This window comes from Protopterus annectens, chromosome 9.part0 (genome assembly GCF_019279795.1).
Source record: "Protopterus annectens isolate FY-2018-M chromosome 9.part0, PAN1.0, whole genome shotgun sequence".
NCBI classification, from domain to species: Eukaryota; Metazoa; Chordata; order Ceratodontiformes; family Protopteridae; genus Protopterus; species Protopterus annectens.
In genome coordinates, this window is record NC_056743.1 from 326355139 (window position 1) to 326372999 (window position 17861).

Consider the following 17861-nt stretch of genomic DNA (forward strand, 5'->3'; position numbering starts at 1 on the left):
TGAAAATTAAATTTACCATAATAGCAGATGCTTGAATGATCACTGCTGCAGTAGCCTTAGCTATATGGGTTAAAACTTGCTAAGCATGTAATAGCCAGCTGACTTCCAAAGCTTCAGGTAACTGTCCATGCACCCAAATATCAGGCAGCTTGAGATGCGTTGACTAAAAGACAAGTTTTGGGAGCAAAGTTATTCGCTGCTTCCCTGCCAGCAGACAGGGAGGCTGAGCCCTGAAAGGACAATGCTAGGAACAAAATATAAATATTCACACCCTGTCATAAAAAAAACACACAAAACAACAAGGGGGTGGAGGGAGGAAGCAGCTACTGCAGCAGTGATCATTCAAACATCTAAAATGGTGGTTTAACGTACAGAACTGCACTTTGTTCATCATATTGTTTACTGCTGTAGTAGCCTTCATAACTCTCAACCTCTTACAGCAAGAAATCTGGACAAAGCCAGAAATAAAAGTGGGACAAATGCCCAAAGATAGGAACAACTTTTAAATTGTTGATAGAACAGATTTTGCATTAGCATGAATTTTCTGAAGGATATGAAGTCTGAAACTCCAATGTCTGTTATTATTTTCTAATTTTAATTTTTAATGATTTGCCACACATTTGCCAGAAAACCATAATTCTATGAAAAACAGACCAAAAACTTGAGGCAAAAATCTGGACATTCTGTGAAAATCTGTACAGTTGAGAGGTATGGTAGCCTTAGCTATAAAGGTAGATTACCTTAGCTAACTACATTTGAAAGGTGGAAAGAGAAGAGTCCAGCAGCCCATGGAGAATAGGATCAGATCAAGCTTTGCTTGGACCAGAGAAGGAATCAAGCTTACAATGCTTTGTAAAAGTATGCACACAGGACCAAGTAGCAGCTTCTAGAATTCAACCCTTTCCAAACGCCACAGATGAAGCCAAGGCCCTGATAAAGTGGTCCTTGACCCTGTCTGGAATAGTTTTGATATGGTGATTATAACAAAAGTTAATCGCTTTAGACAACTGTTTGGAAATAGTCTGTTTTGACACAGGTTGTCTTTTCTTACCCATACAAGAAATGAACAATTAATTCAAAGATCTGAAAGACTTGAGTTCTGTCAAGATAGTCAAACTCAGAAAAGATGAAACCAACACAAAAATACTTCAAGAAGGTTGTTCCAACTCACTAATTAAGAGTGCAGTTTACTGAATCCAAGTTAAAATTTATCATGAGAGCTTTCATCCACATAAAATGTTGAACTTCTTCAGACATCTTAAATTCTCATTAATCAGGTATTAAATAAACCAATTAATTATGACATCACAAAGTACCTTCCATTTTTTCAAAAATCTTAATGACATTCAAAACTTAGATGTACACATAGCATACATCTAATTTTTGCTCAAGTATTTTAAATGTCAAAGTTTATATCAAAATTCATAGGTTTTAATATTAAATCTATTGTAGAGAGAAATAATAGACCCTATATTCCTAATAAAGGCATGAGGAAGTGGGGTAGATGCCCCTATTGTAAATATATTTTAGTAACAGCATTTTACATCTCAAATGTGCATTATACACTCACAGGAAAGTATGACTGTAACACAAAAGGAGTCATATACTTAGCTAAGTGCCAGTGTTGTGACTGTTTTATGTAGGGAAAACAGAGTGACATTTCAAGAACAGGATATATGAACATTGGTATAGTATTACTAAGGAAAATATTAACAATGCCTTAGCTAAGCATGTGTTGGAACAACCTGACTATTATTTTTACTATTTAGTCATCAAACAAGTGGATGTGCATGCCAGAGGAGGACCATGGGCATTAAAACTTTAAGCAAGGGAACTCCTCTGGCAAATGAAATTAAATGCACATTCTTTCCCAGGTTTAAATAACCACTGATGTCCTTCAAGGATGCATCTGCAGTCATCACATATGGGTTGTCCTGCCTCGGGCAGCCCTTCGGTCGGCCGGATTCCAAAGTCTGGGTCCGGCGTCGGCTGATGTCGCATTTTCCCTGACGTCAGAGTGCCTGGGGTATAAAAGCATCCGCCGACACCATCTTCCCCAGTCTTTCTTGCCGTGTGGTGCCCGAAGCATAAGCAGTTCGCAAGTGCCGGTTGGCCAGCTCCTGTAATTCAGCTACCGAAGACTTCAAAAAGCTAAGTACTCTGTTGGGGACTCTTTCTTGCCTCAGCCGATGTCAGATAAAGTTAATAATTGTTTGACTTGTGGGAAACAAATACCTCATAAGGATTTCCACTCTTACTGCCTCCCCTGCCTAGGCCCAGACCACGACGTCTCGGCCTGTTCAGCCCGTGCTTCCTTCAACCGACGCACTCTTAGACGTCAGGCGGAGTTTGCAGAGGAATTCTTTGGGGCTAGTTTCTCGTATAAGATGCCGTCGGAGACTCCGACTTCGCATTTAGTTAAAAAACGGAAGGACAAGGACAGACACACGTGAACCGCGGTTTCGGCTGAAACCACGGCAAGGCCTACCGCGAGTGTCTCGGTCTCAGCTGAAACAGAGTCCTTGCTACTTCCTATTTCAGAAACCGCTCAACCGACTACCTCGGTCCCGGAGGTCCCGGCCGAGTCGGTTATTGAATTACCAACAGAAACTGGTGTCCTGGACCCTTCTGACACCATTCCTTTAGACAAAACTACACCAGCACGTGGTGCAGCCAGGCCTCCTGCATCTATGTCCATTAAGGCTTTCTCCAGGGCTAAAGCTGCTAAACTTTCAAAAGCTTTGCCTCCCAAGGTTATCCCTCAGGGACCCTCTACTGGATCACAAATTCTAAGCTTAGCAGAGGATTTAATCTCCTTAATTAGGGGATCTCAACCTCATCCGGACAGGGGCTCTCAACCTCCTCCAGACAAAAGGCCCAGGGTTGATCCCTCTGATCCACACTCCTCAGATGAGGCCTCTGATGGCTCTACTCTTTCGGACCACCAGGAGAAGGCTTATTCGGCCTACGAGGATTCTGATGCAGAGGAATCTATTCCCTCGGCCTCCCCTCCTGAAGAGTTTTCCTTTGGGGAGACACTACACACCATGAGAGAGCATTTCCAATGGCAGGGCCAGGAATTCTCCGATTCCAGGAAAAGATTAAGGACCTTTTTACATTTACCTCAGCATAGGCCTTTAGCTATTCCTCCTGTTTTAAATGTCATTAATGATGTGTACTCTGACTCTAGCACAACCCCCGATTCTCTTCCTCCAGCCCCTGCCAAACCTGATAGGTACTACAGGATCCCGGACTCGCATCTTTATCTTTACAAGGCCCACTCTGCAGATCCAGAAACTATTTCCCAGGGCCCAAAAGGGGTTGCAGCTGCCACTGCTAAAAATCCTCTCCCCTCTGAAAGGGAGTCCAGAGCTTTAGAGAGATGGGGCAAAAAAGTGTATACTTCTGCTACTCTTTCTATGAGGGCATTAAATTGTCAATTTCATATGATACAGTACCAAGAGTATTTGTTAGATGAATTGCATAAAAAGCTGTCTTCACCTGACCCCCTAGACTGCAAGTCTCTTCAGGATCTGGTACATAACTCTCAGCAGGTTAGCAACCATTTCTTGCAATGTGGTTATGATGCATTGGAAGCTTCATGTAGGTCAGCTATGACTGGTGCAGTCATACGTAGGCATGTTTGGCTGAAGGAACAATCTCTGCCAGACCATGTTAAAGCAAAGCTGCTGGATGCCCCACTGGAAAAGCAAAAGTTATTTGGCTCCACGGCTCAGGAGGTCCTAAAGAAATTTGAAGAAAAAGCAAAATCAGTACAAACAGTCAAAGATTTTCTCCAAGTACAACTGCCTAGATTCAGCAGGAATTGGCCCTCCAAGAATTGGTCCTTTCCAGACACAGAGAGATTTCAGAGAGGCAAGAACAGGTGTGCCAGAGGTAGAGGGCAAGCTAGAGGCTCCTACAGAGGACGCCAATGGCAGCCTCCCAACCAGAGAGGTAATGCAGGACCTTCAACTGCTGCACAAGGACAGGTTCAATGACTTTACTTTGACACCGCCAACCAGGGCTCAATTGGAAGCACCCTTGGGCGGAAAGCTTTCTTTATTTTCAGAAAATTGGCACAGTATTACAAGGGACAAATGGACACTACAAATAATAGACAAAGGATACAGGTTTCATTTCCACACATTACCAAAAAGAAAGGGCATGCCAGACCTGCCACAGAATCAAAGGGCAGAGGCTTTGAAACAAATTTCCAGCTTAATGCAAATGAAAGCTATAGAAAAAGTTCCTCTCAGAACAAGGCCAAGGATTTTATTCCAGAGTATTCCTTGTTCCAAGAAAAGAAAAACAATGGAGGCCTATTCTCAACTTGTCCGCACTGAACACTTATCTCATTGTACCAAAGTTCAAAATGCTGACTCTACAGCAGCTCCTTCCCATGCTGGGCAAGGGGTCTTGGCTGGTAACTCTAGACCTCAAGGAGGCATACCTGCATGTCCCTATCAGACAAAGTTGCAGAAGACACCACAGATTTCTTGCAGGGTCAGAGAATTATCAATTCTCAGCATTGCCCTTTGGCTTATCTACTGCGCCAGAGTATTCACGAAATGCCTGGCATCAGTAATTGCACACTGCAGACTTCAGGGTATGCAAATATACCCATATCTGGATGGCTGCCTAATACAAGCGGACAGCAAACAAACTTTGGTAAAACACTTGAATGATGCCATTCACCTACTTCAGGCCTTGGGATATACAGTCAACTTTCACAAATCAAGACTTGTTCCATCCCAAAGAATAACCTTTCTGGGTGCAGATCTAGATACAACCACCCAAATGGCCTTCCTTACAGAAGAAAATCAAAGTCAACTACCAGATTACTTCAAAAATCTGACAAGACAAATCAGCTGACTGCAAGGAAAATCCTGCAGGCCCTGGGTTACATGGCTTCTTGCATACTTCTGATTCCGCAAGCAAGACTACATATGAGGAAACTACAATGGTACCTAAGGAGTTTATGGACTCAGCACAGTCACAGCCTGGAAACTTTGTTACCACTCATTCCATGCCTTCAAAAGGAATTTCTTTGGTGGGCTCAAGCAAGCCAGTCAAACAGGGGTCTGCCTTTCAGCAAACCAATAGCCAGCCAAACCATTACAACAGACGCTTCAGACCACGGATGGGGAGCGCACATGGAGGGAAGATGCATTCAAGGTCTATGGACACAAAAAGAGCTATTCGTGCACATAAACCAAAAGGAAATGCTGGCAGTGATACATGCAGTCGAAGCCTTCAAACCCCTTCTGCATCATGGCCATCTGTTAATAAGGACAGACAACACCATGGTTATGTGGTACATAAACAAGCAAGGAGGCACCCATTCCTATCCTCTTTGCAGGCTGGCAATGAATCTATGGGAACTTTCCCTGAAACTCAAAATACAGCTACAATCCCAGTTTGTGCCAGGAAAAGACAATATACTGGCGGACAGCTTAAGCAGAAACATAATGGATGCACACGAATGGATGCTGCACCCAGGCATCTTTCTACAGATAACACAATCATGGGGGAGACTGGACTTAGATCTTTTTGCCTCCCCCCCACAATCATCAACTGAAGAAATTCTGCTCAAGGACATACCACCCACAAGCATGGAAAGTGGACGCCCTCTCTTTCAGCTGGAGAACTCTAACAGTGTATGCATTTCCACCTCTCCCATTAATGACCAAGGTTTTACTAAAGATCAGGACAGAGCAGCCAAAGGTGATTCTGATAGCTCCAGACTGGCCAAGACAGCACTGGTATCCACTATTAAAGAGCATGTCACGTACGAAACCATGGCCTCTTCCTCTATGGCCACTGTTACTGTCACAACACAATTACAAGACTCTGCATCCCAACCTGAAAACCTTGCAACTAACAGCCTGGAAAATACCTTAACTCCTCCTCAGGACAAGCTATCCCAGAGAGTGAAGGATATTATTATTATGGAAGCTCGCTGGCCTTCCACAAGAAAGGCATATTCAGCAAAATGGAAAAGATTTCACATTTGGAACACCACAAAGGGCCTAAATGCGACAGTGATGAGCATGGCACATATCCTGGAATACTTGGCAGAAATGTTCCACAATAGTCTGTCTTACTCTTCCATTAAAATACATGCTTCAGCAGTTTCACACGAGTACAATACAGATCCGCCTGTCTTCTCTCATCCTCTCCTAAGACAGTTTCTAAGAGGAATCAAAAACATCAATCCTCCAAGGAAACCTCCTCTACCTACTTGGGACCTTAACTTCGTGTTGGAAAAACTAACACTGCCTCCCTTTGAACCAGCAGCATCTGCAGAACTACAGTTCCTGTCTTGGAAGACTGCTTTCCTTCTGGCCATAACCTCAGCAAGAAGAGTATCTGAGTTACAGGCCCTTATGGCAGTACAGCCTTTTCTTATTTTTCATCAGGACAGAGTTTCACTAAGAACCAATCCTACATTTATGCCAAAGGTGGTAGCCAGGGTTTTATTAAATCAAGCTATTCATTTACCTACTTTCTTCCCAAATCCACAAAACAAAGGGGAGAAACTTCTGCACACTCTGGACATACACAGACAGTTGCGCTACTACTTGGACAGAACTAAAGGGTACAGAAAAACTGACCAGCTGTTGGTAGCATATGCTGCTGGTACACAAGGAAAAGCAATTTCCAAGCAAACAATTTCAAAATGGGTAGGGAATTGCATTCATTTCTGTTACTCCTTTCATGGAAAAACTGTGCCAACTAACATTAGACCTCATTCCACGAGAGCCACAGCCACCTCCACAGCCTTCTTAAGAGGGGTGGCTACCAAGGACATTTTAGAAGCTGCTACATGGAGCTCCATGCATACATTTGCCAAGCATTACAATTTACCTTTATATTCCAGATCCAGAGCAGGCTTTGCTACGGCAGTCCTGCAGGGCATTTTAGCTACACCATCCTTTTCATGGTTCCTCCACCCCCAGATTGGCTATGGTATTCTACCCATATGTGATGACTGCAGATGCATCCTTGAAGGACATAGTACAGTTTTGTACCTACCATAAATGTAGATGTCCGATAGGTATGCATCTGCAGTCAGGTTTACCCTCCCTCCTTCCCCTCTGTGGTATTACTTGGGTACTTACCCCTCTAATAGCTAGCTGGGGGGATCTATTATGGTGTATTTGTTTTTATATTATTGTGCATGTTTGGATTTTTAAATGCATCTCTCCAAATTTAGCCTTCCTTAGAGGGCACCTGGCATCTGGGGCAAGAAAAACTGAGGAAGATGGCATCGGCAGATGCTTTTATACCCCAGGCGCTCTGACGTCAGGGAAAATGCGACATCAGCCGACGCCGGACCCAGACTTTGGAATCCGGCCGACTGAAGGGCTGCCCGAGGCAGGACAACCCATATGTGATGACTGCAGATGCATACCTATCGGACATCTACATTTATGGTAGGTACAAAACTGTACTTTCTTTAAAGTGTATTTTAAAGTTAAAATCATTAGTAAGGTGAACAAAGGTTAAGGTTATTAGTGGGGAACAAATTTATATTTTCATTATATGTTATACCTATAAATTTTGATATAAACTTTGACATTTAAAATATTTGAGCAAAAAATTAGATGTATGCTATATGTATACATTTAAGTTTTGAATGTCATTAAGATTTTTGAAAAAATGTGAGGTACTTGGTAATGTCATAATTAATTGGTTTATTTAATGCCCGATTAATGAGAATTTTGAAAAAGTTCAATATTTTATGTGGATGAAAGCACTCACAATAAATTTTAACTTGGTTTTGGTAAAATGAACTCTTAGTGAGTTGGAACAACCTTCTTGAAGTATTTTTGTTTCTCTCAAGATAGTACCAGAGTTGTCTGTGGACATCCAAGGTATGGCGTATCTTTCCAAGTCGGAAATGGATATTTGGCTTAAAGTAATTTGGATACCACTCTAGGCATAAAAGGAGGATTAGTTCTCAGAAACCCTGTACCAATGGAAAATGACATGGGGTTGACTCACCACAAGAGCTTGCAACTCAGATACTCTTCTTGCAGAGTTCAGGGTAATAAGTAAAAAGCTGTTTCCCACATTAGGAACCTCAAGTCAACCAGATTAGTTGGTTCAGATGGAGCAAGTGTTTGCTTCTCTAACACAAAATTAAGATCCCAAGGATGGGCCACCAGTTTTCTTGGAGGCCTCATGCAAAATTCCTTTTAAGAATTTTTTGACATGAGACTGCATTAAAACAGGAGGATTCATGGGCAGACATGAAATGGCCAATAAATTAACCTGAATAAAGGAATAAGAAAGGCCATAGGATAGTAGCTCACAGAAACATTGTACAACCAGAGAAAAATTAGCCCTGAATGGGTGCTGCTTATGTTGGTACCAAATAGAAAACCTTTTCCATTTGGTAATATACAGTTTTCTAGTTGCAGGCCTTCTTTCCTCCATTAGTAATTGCTGCATGTCCTCCGTAAACAGGTGCCTAAAAGGAAGTAAGACCCTGTCATCCAGGCAGTCAACTGAAGTTGATTGATGTTGGGATGTATCAATCATCTCTGTTCGTATGTGAGCAGATCCATTCTGTGAGGAAGCTTGTGATAATTGTCTCTGGTCATTTCCAAAAGGGAAAATAATGGGTCTCTGAGGCAGAAGGAAGTCACCATAATAATCTTGGGGGATTACTTAAGTACCCTGGATATTAGTTGAAAGGGTGAAAAATCGTACAGGAACATTCCTTAACAAGGAAAGGCAATTGTCTTCCAGGCCTTCTTACCTGGAACACAATCTTGCCAGCTGATTGTTAGAAAGGAGGCAAAGAGGACCACTTCAGGAACTCCCCACAGATGGAGCAAATCTTTGAAGATCCCCTGATCTAGTTTCCATTCATAAGGGTCTGCCTTGGTCCTGCTCAGCTTGTCTGCCACACAATCTTGCTCTGGTGTAATATAGGATGCCTGTAGAGGTAGACTTTGCTGTGAAGCTGTATACCAAGCTAACATGGCTAGCGTGCAAAGGGGGTACAACCTGGTCCCCCCTTTCTTGTTATTGTACCACATGACTGTGGTAGTGTATGTAACCACTTAGAGGTTGCAGGGACAAAAAATGGTTCAGAAAGTTGAGTGCCTTGATCAGGGCAAGCATCTCTTTGATATTTATGTGCTTGCATCTGCCCTTGGTGTCCCAAACTCTCTGCTTAGGGAGCAGCTTCAGGAGGGATAAAAGTGCAAAGTCCAAAGTGTCTGTGGTGAGTGACTGCTTTGGAGTATGGTGGGAGAAGAGGAGATCTGAATTTAAGGATATGTTGTTTCCACCAAAACATTTCTCTTCTGATAAACCCCAGCAATCAGATTTTATTTGCTTTATTTATATTTCCTCTGAGGAAGTCTGGTGAATCGACCAGACTAAAAGTGCTTTACATTACCTTTTGTGCTGTTTGGAGTTTATTAACATTTTTTATTGGATTCATTACCTCTGGGTGTGTTCTTATCCAGTCTGTATAAGATTTATCACTGAAGAGAGAGATTATTGACACTTTAAGACTCTGCAAAGATAATCTAGTCACGTAAATACAGAAAATGTCGATACTCTGTAGCCTACAATGAGCTATAACTGGAGCTGGACACTTTGTGAGTACTCTTGGTGCAGTGTGTAGTCCAAGGGGTAAGGAAGAGAACTGATTGTGTGATCCAGACACACAAAACCTTAAGAAATGCCTGAAGTCTGGATGAATGAGGATGCAGTTATAAGAATCTTTTAAGCCTAGTGTTGCTAGGAAATTTGAAAGCGGGAGAAACAGGTTATGAAGTTACATTATTTTGACTTTGGCAAACAGGTTTAGGAAAGAAAGACCACAAAAATAAAATGTAAGCCATTATGTAAATGTTGCCAGTGATAAAACAAGTAATAAACAAAAAATCCAGTGAGTAACACAGTGGCAATAAGGTAGTCAAAAAGATTAAGATAGATCAAAAGAAAAATGCACGATATTTAATATCAAACAAAGGTAAGCATTTTCACAGTAACAAACTGCTTCATCATACCTGTTAGTTGCTAGATTTTTTTTTGTCTGATATTAGGAAAAAAAGATCCAGAACTCATCTTCAAGCGTTTTCTTTCTTTAGCATTAGGAACATCTTGAATAAAAACCCTTCCGTACCTGGAAAGGAAAAATGGGTTCTATCACAGCATGTAATGAACCAGTTGAAACAAAAGTCTGATCTGGAGGATAAGGAATGACCCCAGGAAAATAGGGATTTCGTCTCTCTGCCATCTGTAACCTTAAATGATTTTCAGGACCACTTGTCTGAAACAATATGTTGCCAAAGAGGAAACAGGAGATTCAGACTTTCTGAAAGAAAAATAGGGGTCACTGTGGGAGGAGGGGGTCACAAGTTCTCTTGAACAGTCATTCAGACTTGTTGGACTGGCCTTGGTTTTGTGAAGTTTGTGACTTTTGGAACCCCCTTGCCTTTTCTTCTTACACGTCTGTTTACCTGTGTTTTTTGAGTGTTCATTCTGTTTTTGCTAATGTTTCTTTCCCACATCCCAAAGACATGCGGTAGGTGGATTGGACACTCTAAATTGGCCCTAGACATGAGTGCGTGCGTGTGTTTGCCTTCTGTGGAAGGTTGGGGGCCGGGCTGGCAACTCGACACCATAAAACTCCACTGCCAATCATGAGTGGACAAGGTGAGTCGCTGTGGCGACCCCTAACTGGGAAAAGCCGAAAGAAGAAGAATTCTGTTTTTGCTAAAACTGGACAAGGCAATAGAAAATCCCTTGGAACATTTGGAACAAGAAAGGCTGAAAAATCTTAGAGATTCCCAGGATCAGCTTGCCCCTTCCATCATGCTTTTAGATCATCTCTGCAGCAGAGGGGCCAAACACTAAATCTCTAAGGGATAATTTAAAATCTAATTTTTATCATCTGAGAGGTTCTGAGAACGCAGCCAGGCAAACCTCCTCAAATCAGTACCAGTGGCCATAGCCCTGAAAATAGTATCAGAGTCATGCACACACTGTAAACAATGACCTAGTGACCTGTGCAATACAAAAAAACAAGTTATTTAAAGTAGATTTTTCTCATAAGAAACTACAGATACAACATTCTTCATACTTTTACAATTTGTCAGAGCAGACTAACATATGAGCCTGACAATTCAAAATTCTGAAAAATCAAAGTTGAAGTAGAGCATACTTTTTCCCCGTACCCATCAATAATGTTTCCCATTCTTATCCAAAAGAGTAGGATTGGAATTAAGTGCTTGGCAGCAATTGGATCAGGTTTTGGATCGGTGTACAAAAATGTAAAACAGCGAGGAACTTTATACATACTATCTGCCTTTTTAGGGACAGCTTGCTGACTATCAGGAAAATTGCAGGCAGTAACACACTCTAAAGGAGGCAGAACAAGAGGAATGGGTGTAGGTTCTGGAAAATGCTTCTGCAACAACTCATAGTATTTTCTGAGGGGCTGAAAAACCTCACTCTTCTCCCACTGAAACACTGCCACATTCTAGCAATAGTCTCAGAGAAAGAGAAAGCCCTAAAGGGAGAATCAGAAACAGAGCTCTCCTCTGAGTCTAAATCAGAGGTCCGAGGAAAAAAAAATGTATCCTTCTCTGCATCTTCCTGTTCAGAATCAGAAGCTTGAATCTCTTCAAAAAAGAGGAATCCCTCTTTCTTTTACCAGAAACCACTTTAGAAGAAGGATCAATAGCCTGAATTAAACCCTGAGCCAGACCCAGTAAACTGATGCTATCAAAAAAAAATCATGATAGTAGATATGTCAAGTTTTCTGTTTCTTTTTGACAGGAAAAATAGGGTCAACTGTGTTATTAATCACAGTCACAGCTTCCCCATTGATGGGCATAGCATTCTGATAGAATAGGGAAACCTTCCCTGTTCCCTCTCCCAGGACCAACAAGAGTGGCTGTCTTGGCCACTGAGGAAATCCAAACAGCAATAGAGGACATGGCTAACCCTCCGTCTGTACTGAAGGCAGGTGGCACACCAGAGGGATCCTGGGTAAAAGATGAATAGTCTGCAGTACAACAAATGACCACAACAGATACTGCTAGCCTGCTGTGGTGGCATAAGTTATTTGCTTATATTTTTTTGTGGCTAGAAGGATTGACCATGGGAACAGCAGCCTGTTACATTGTCAATCCGAAAATGGTGCCGCTTTCCTGTAGAAATCAAGCAGTTACTTTAACAGAACAGAGTAAAAAACTTTAGAAAACAATACCAGCACCACAAAAGTATAATAAATCACAATTTCTCCATAGAAAAACTTTCAGCTACTTTACACCACTTTTAAAAGGAAGAACAAAAATGAGCACTCTTGTTTAAAAATACATTACCATCGTGATACAGTGTTCCTGTTAAAATACAGGACTCCTATCTTCAAAATAGCCTTCCCAAAGAGGAAAGCAATAAAAGAAAATGGAATTTTTTACCAAAGGGAACTTGTCTGTCCAGCAAAGGAAAATCACAAGCCAACTGTTGATCCTCAAAAGTCTCAGAAGAGCATACTTTTTAGAGGCAGTAGAGTTATGAAGGGCTTTGCTCCCAAACATGTCTATTAGTCAGCTTGGCTCAAGCTTTCTGACAGTATGGGTACATGGAAAAAGTGACCTGAAGTTTTGGAAAATGGCTGGCTGTAATATCTGTGGCAGGATATAACCCATGTAACTAAGGCTACTGCAGCAGTGACCAATATGATGAACATCTCCACAATCCTATGGTGTCCTGTATGTGACACATCCTAATTGCTGCAGCCTGCCATTAGCTGATGAGTAGCTTACAACATTAATTCTTATATGTATTTGCTATTTGAACAATGGAGTTGCATATCAAATACCTCTTAGTTCATGACTGTGACATACAGGGCCAAAGTTTAGGCTCAAAGTAAAATTCTTAAAGTAAAATATTAGGTGAAATTCTTCAACTGTCAAACTAATCCCCCATTATAAACATGGCTGTTAAGACCAAGAATAGTTCCCAGACTCTTAATTCACAGAATATCTTGATCCTGATTAAAGTCAAGTGAAAATGTTTTCTGAAAGAAAGTTATATTTACTTGCAACACAAAGTTTATATTCTTTCTCTCCTGACAGGTAGCAAAGCAACCCCCACCAAACACACACACACACACACACACACACACACACACACACACACACACACACACACACACACACACACACACACACACACACACCTAAAGGTCATCTCTGGTCAATGTTTACTTAACCAACACAAAGTGCAGTGCAACTCAGATCAAAATACATGTCAAATTTTGCAGGGATCTTAGAGAAAAGTACTATCTTCCGCAAAACAGCCATTTCATTGTGTTTGGAACTCATGTGATCAAGGAACTAGGCACCTGGGCATTACATTTTTAAAGGACAGCAGCGGGATTCTATTATTAAATGCTCAGCTTCTCTCCCTATTTACAGTCCCTGCTATGAATAAACAAATACAGCATTTAAAATATTTTAAACTGACTGCTTCTCTCCACTAGAACAGTACCTTACTGTACTGTACTGTGGTGGGTTCATTTTCAAAAGAATATTTTAATCCTGCCCTGGAAAAGCTTGCTCCAATTCATTGATGTCATCAATGTCAATACATACAGGTAAATGTCTGGCCCTTTCCCTCCCCAAACTGACATCATGACCATCCTAAAAATCCACCCATGCTGTGATGTCTGCTCCCTGGTCATTCCCCTACCCATACAAAAAGTAAAGGCTAGAACAGTGATGGTGAACCTTTTGGGCTCAGCATGTCAGAAATTCTGAAAATGCCTGCTGCTGCTGTCACCCCCCCAAGCAAAATATATAACAAAATAAAATAATAATAATAAATAAAAACAGCATAGCTCACAATACATCAGGGATAAATCTCAACAGAATCAGGGACAAATATAGAAATAAAAAATATGGTCATTTTTAAACTACTAGTAGTGTTAATTTGAAACACTGACACAAAAAATGAACATGAATTATACATTTTCTGAAGTAAGATAAGTCTGTAAATCTAATTACTGTCATTGTTAAGTGTAAAAAGTTTCCAGTTTTAGTGGGGATTAAGAGGGATAGTTGAGAGGAATGTAAAACAGCAAACGCTTAGAAATGCAAACTACTTGCCCTTTACAGAAGTGCAACCATGGAGAGAACACTGTCAGTACTGCCCTTTGCAGACAGTATACTGAAACAGTGCTTGACATTAATAACTTCCTTACCTCTGCAGTAGTGTTGTTGAATTGGCACCTAGCACAAAATAATTCAATGCACTTAACAAGCAATGAAAGCAAAAGCAGTTTATTTGATAACTCGGGTGAGGGTGAACACTGGCATGTCACCCAAACCATAGTGTCACCTTTGACACGTGTCATAGGTTCACCATCACTGGGCTAGAACAAAAAACAGTATGTGAGTCAAGTCTCCTGCTGTGAGCTGTCAATCACAGCAGGTAACAGCTCAAATTACTCTTAGCACTGACAGCTAGGGAAGCTAGATGTGAAGGGGGATGGGAGACAAGCCGAAGTAGTACAATTTAGGCATCATAAAAGACTGCAGTTTAGCCATTCTAAAAAGAAGCAGCAGTGAAAAGCACCTTGAAAGTCTGTTCTGTGGCATTTGCACTGTTTGTGTTTTAGGTAGTCATTGAACGGCATGAAATGTTACTTAAAACTAACTGACAGACAGTAGGGTATGCATGTAAAATCAATGCTTTGACAGGAGCCTTAGGAAGAAAGAGGCCTGCATGGTGTAATTTTTTTACAGACAAGCACTGCATTGTGGGATACCTAGAGGTATCAGGATCACTTCAAGATGCCATACCCCATGAGTTTGGACTCAGAAAATATGTATAAAAATATTTAAAACCTGTAAATAGTCCCAAAGTGGTATTAAAATGTGGGAAACACCAAACCACAATTAAATAAGCATGTCTGAGTCTGTGGGTGTGATTCTCCTTTTAAGGAAACTGTCTTGTGACCTTGCTATTATCTTTGCACGATGATATCATTTTATTCCTAATAAATGAAATAAAATACAAGCAAATACTAGGAAAAGTGGATTAAATATGAATTCCCTAAATGTGGTGTCCTCCCACATAGAAACAGTCTACTATGTAAAATTTTCATTTTTACAATACTGAACAGGAAGTTCAAAGCAAAACAAGTACAAAATCCTAGCACCAGAAAAATAACTCAAAACTGCAAAAAAGTAAACAGACTAGCACAATGGAATTAAATAGTGCTGCAGTAGCATAATCTCCCAAATAAACAGTTTTATATTACAAGACTGAATTTACAATACATGAATTGTATGTTCAAAACCAAAACAAATGCAAAATCAAATCCCAGTATAAAACTCAAAAACAGAAAAAAAAAACTAAATGCAAAGTACTAAAACCAAAACAAATGCAAAATCAAATCACAGCATAAAACTCAAAAACAGAAAAAAAAACTAAATGCAAAGTACCCTGGAAACAGAAATCCAAGAACCCATTTTAAAATATAAGGAGACAGAATGATTTGGCAGTGGTTGTGCTATAACCTGTCTGTGCTGTTTGATTCAACACATTTTTCCTGGTAATATTTAGGATTTTAAAGTAGATGATTAAAGGACTGCGGCCAGTATGCATAGTGTGAGGATTTGCAAATAACTTAAGGTTATCTAAGAATAGTTGCACTACATGGATATGCAAATAAGGTCAGCAAAAGTCATTTGTGAAAACCAAGGAAAAAAATTATTTTTTTGAAAACACACCCATTTCTCACAAAATCAGAATTACGAAATTGTGAATTAATCCAGAGAGTTCATGTTACTTTTTTCCCAAATATTGCAGGCATGTGTGGCTAAGCATAGTTACACTTAAAACTTAAGGAAAGCTGCAGACTGCACATCACTTAAAATGCATTTTAAAAACAAAAGGGGGTTATAATGTTTTATATATGGGTATACTTTTGCGTAAACCCTGATGGTTTCATTAAAGAATAGAAAGGGGAAGATAGGAAAGACTGAAAGAGGGGAACAGAGGATGGGTACTATGTTTTTGTCAGGAGATAGACGCCCTATGTTTTGAATTTTTTTTTTGTACGTGGAAGTGTAGTATGGGTAGGAAATAGGCAAGAAGGTGTAGGAGAAAGGATGAGAAGGATTCAGGAAGTGCCAGCAGGAGTCCCAGTCCACAGAGCCTCAAACATGTACACTGCTAAATGGTGTTGCAGTGGAGGACCCTAATTATGACAGATTAGGGGGGGGCCTGTGTTGGCATGGTGGTCAACACCAACTGAGAGGGCATGTCTTCCACATGCTGAAGAGAGGCTTTGACTGTCTGAATTCACCTGTCTACTACCTCCACCAAGCTCTGAAGCCCCCTTTTGGTGAGGTTGGCCATGTTGTCATGCCAGGGTGCCTCCAGGACCAGTGCCTCCACTCTGATCCTGTGCAAATGTCCCTGGGTTCACCAGAGGATGAGCATTCCCTAGCCTGGGAGGAACATGCTCGACCTGTTCCTTGGGGATTTTAATCTGTAAAAGGAAATTTAAAGAGAAATAAAATACTTAAGCAAAATAAGGGAAATAGAAAAAAAAGTGGTGGGGAAGGCAAATTAGAAAATGCACAATAAATCCACACGTTTACATGCCATTTCATATACTACTGAAATATTGAAGTAAAATCTTTATTGAAATAAAACTTGTGTACTGGAAGTACTTATGCATACAATGGGAATAGTTAACTGGCAAGTGCTTGTGTATTTGGGAAGAATGATATGAGTAGTGCTTATACATACTTCAGGTAAATTCATACGGCAAGGGCTTGTGACTTCTTGAATGGTAGTGTGTGTATATCTTTTAAGTTATGTACATACAATACATTCAATACAGTACTAAAATACCCTTTGTAATTAAAAGCAATCAGTTAAATACAGAGTAATGCCATTTTTATTTATATATGTTTTATATTTTATAGCTTTGCAGATGAAAGAAATGTTTTACTTATGACCAATAAATAGTACAAAATACACCCTTTGTAATTAAAAAGCATCAGTTAAATACAGAGTAAATTTTTTATTTATATATGTTTTATATTTTATAGCTTTGCAGATGAAAGAAATGTTTTACTTATGACCAATAAATAGTACAGGAGTTATACACAGACACCTCTCTCTCTTTTAACAGTAATATCACAATTTCAAATCTCTTTTATACCTCATACGCATTACAAATAAGTAAAACAATTATCTTGGACTTCATTTATACTTAACAGAAGATTCAACCAGCCTTTCCACTCTGTTATAACTGGTGGTTCTTTTCTATTTCTTCCTCAGTTGTAATTAAAACAGAGAAGACAATTCTTGTTTACCTGCATTTGCATGTACATTATATACATAAATACACACACACACACACACACACACACACACACACACACACACACACACACACACACATATATATATATATATATATATATATATATATAAATAGAATTAATACACACATATATATATATATATATATATATATATATATATATATATATATATATATATATATATATATATATATATATATATATATATATATATATATATATATATATATATATATATATATATATATATATATATATATATATATATATATATATATATATATATATATCTTATTCAAGTGTGTGAAAAGCAAATGGCAGAATGCTTACAACAGGGGAGAAAATGCTGCCACAATATGAGTAAGCAAGAGAGGCATGCATTAAGTGAATTAATCAATGATAAGAATATGATAGTAATACCAGAGGACAAAGGAGGCATCCTTGTAGTAATGAATACTGATGAGTATAAGAATC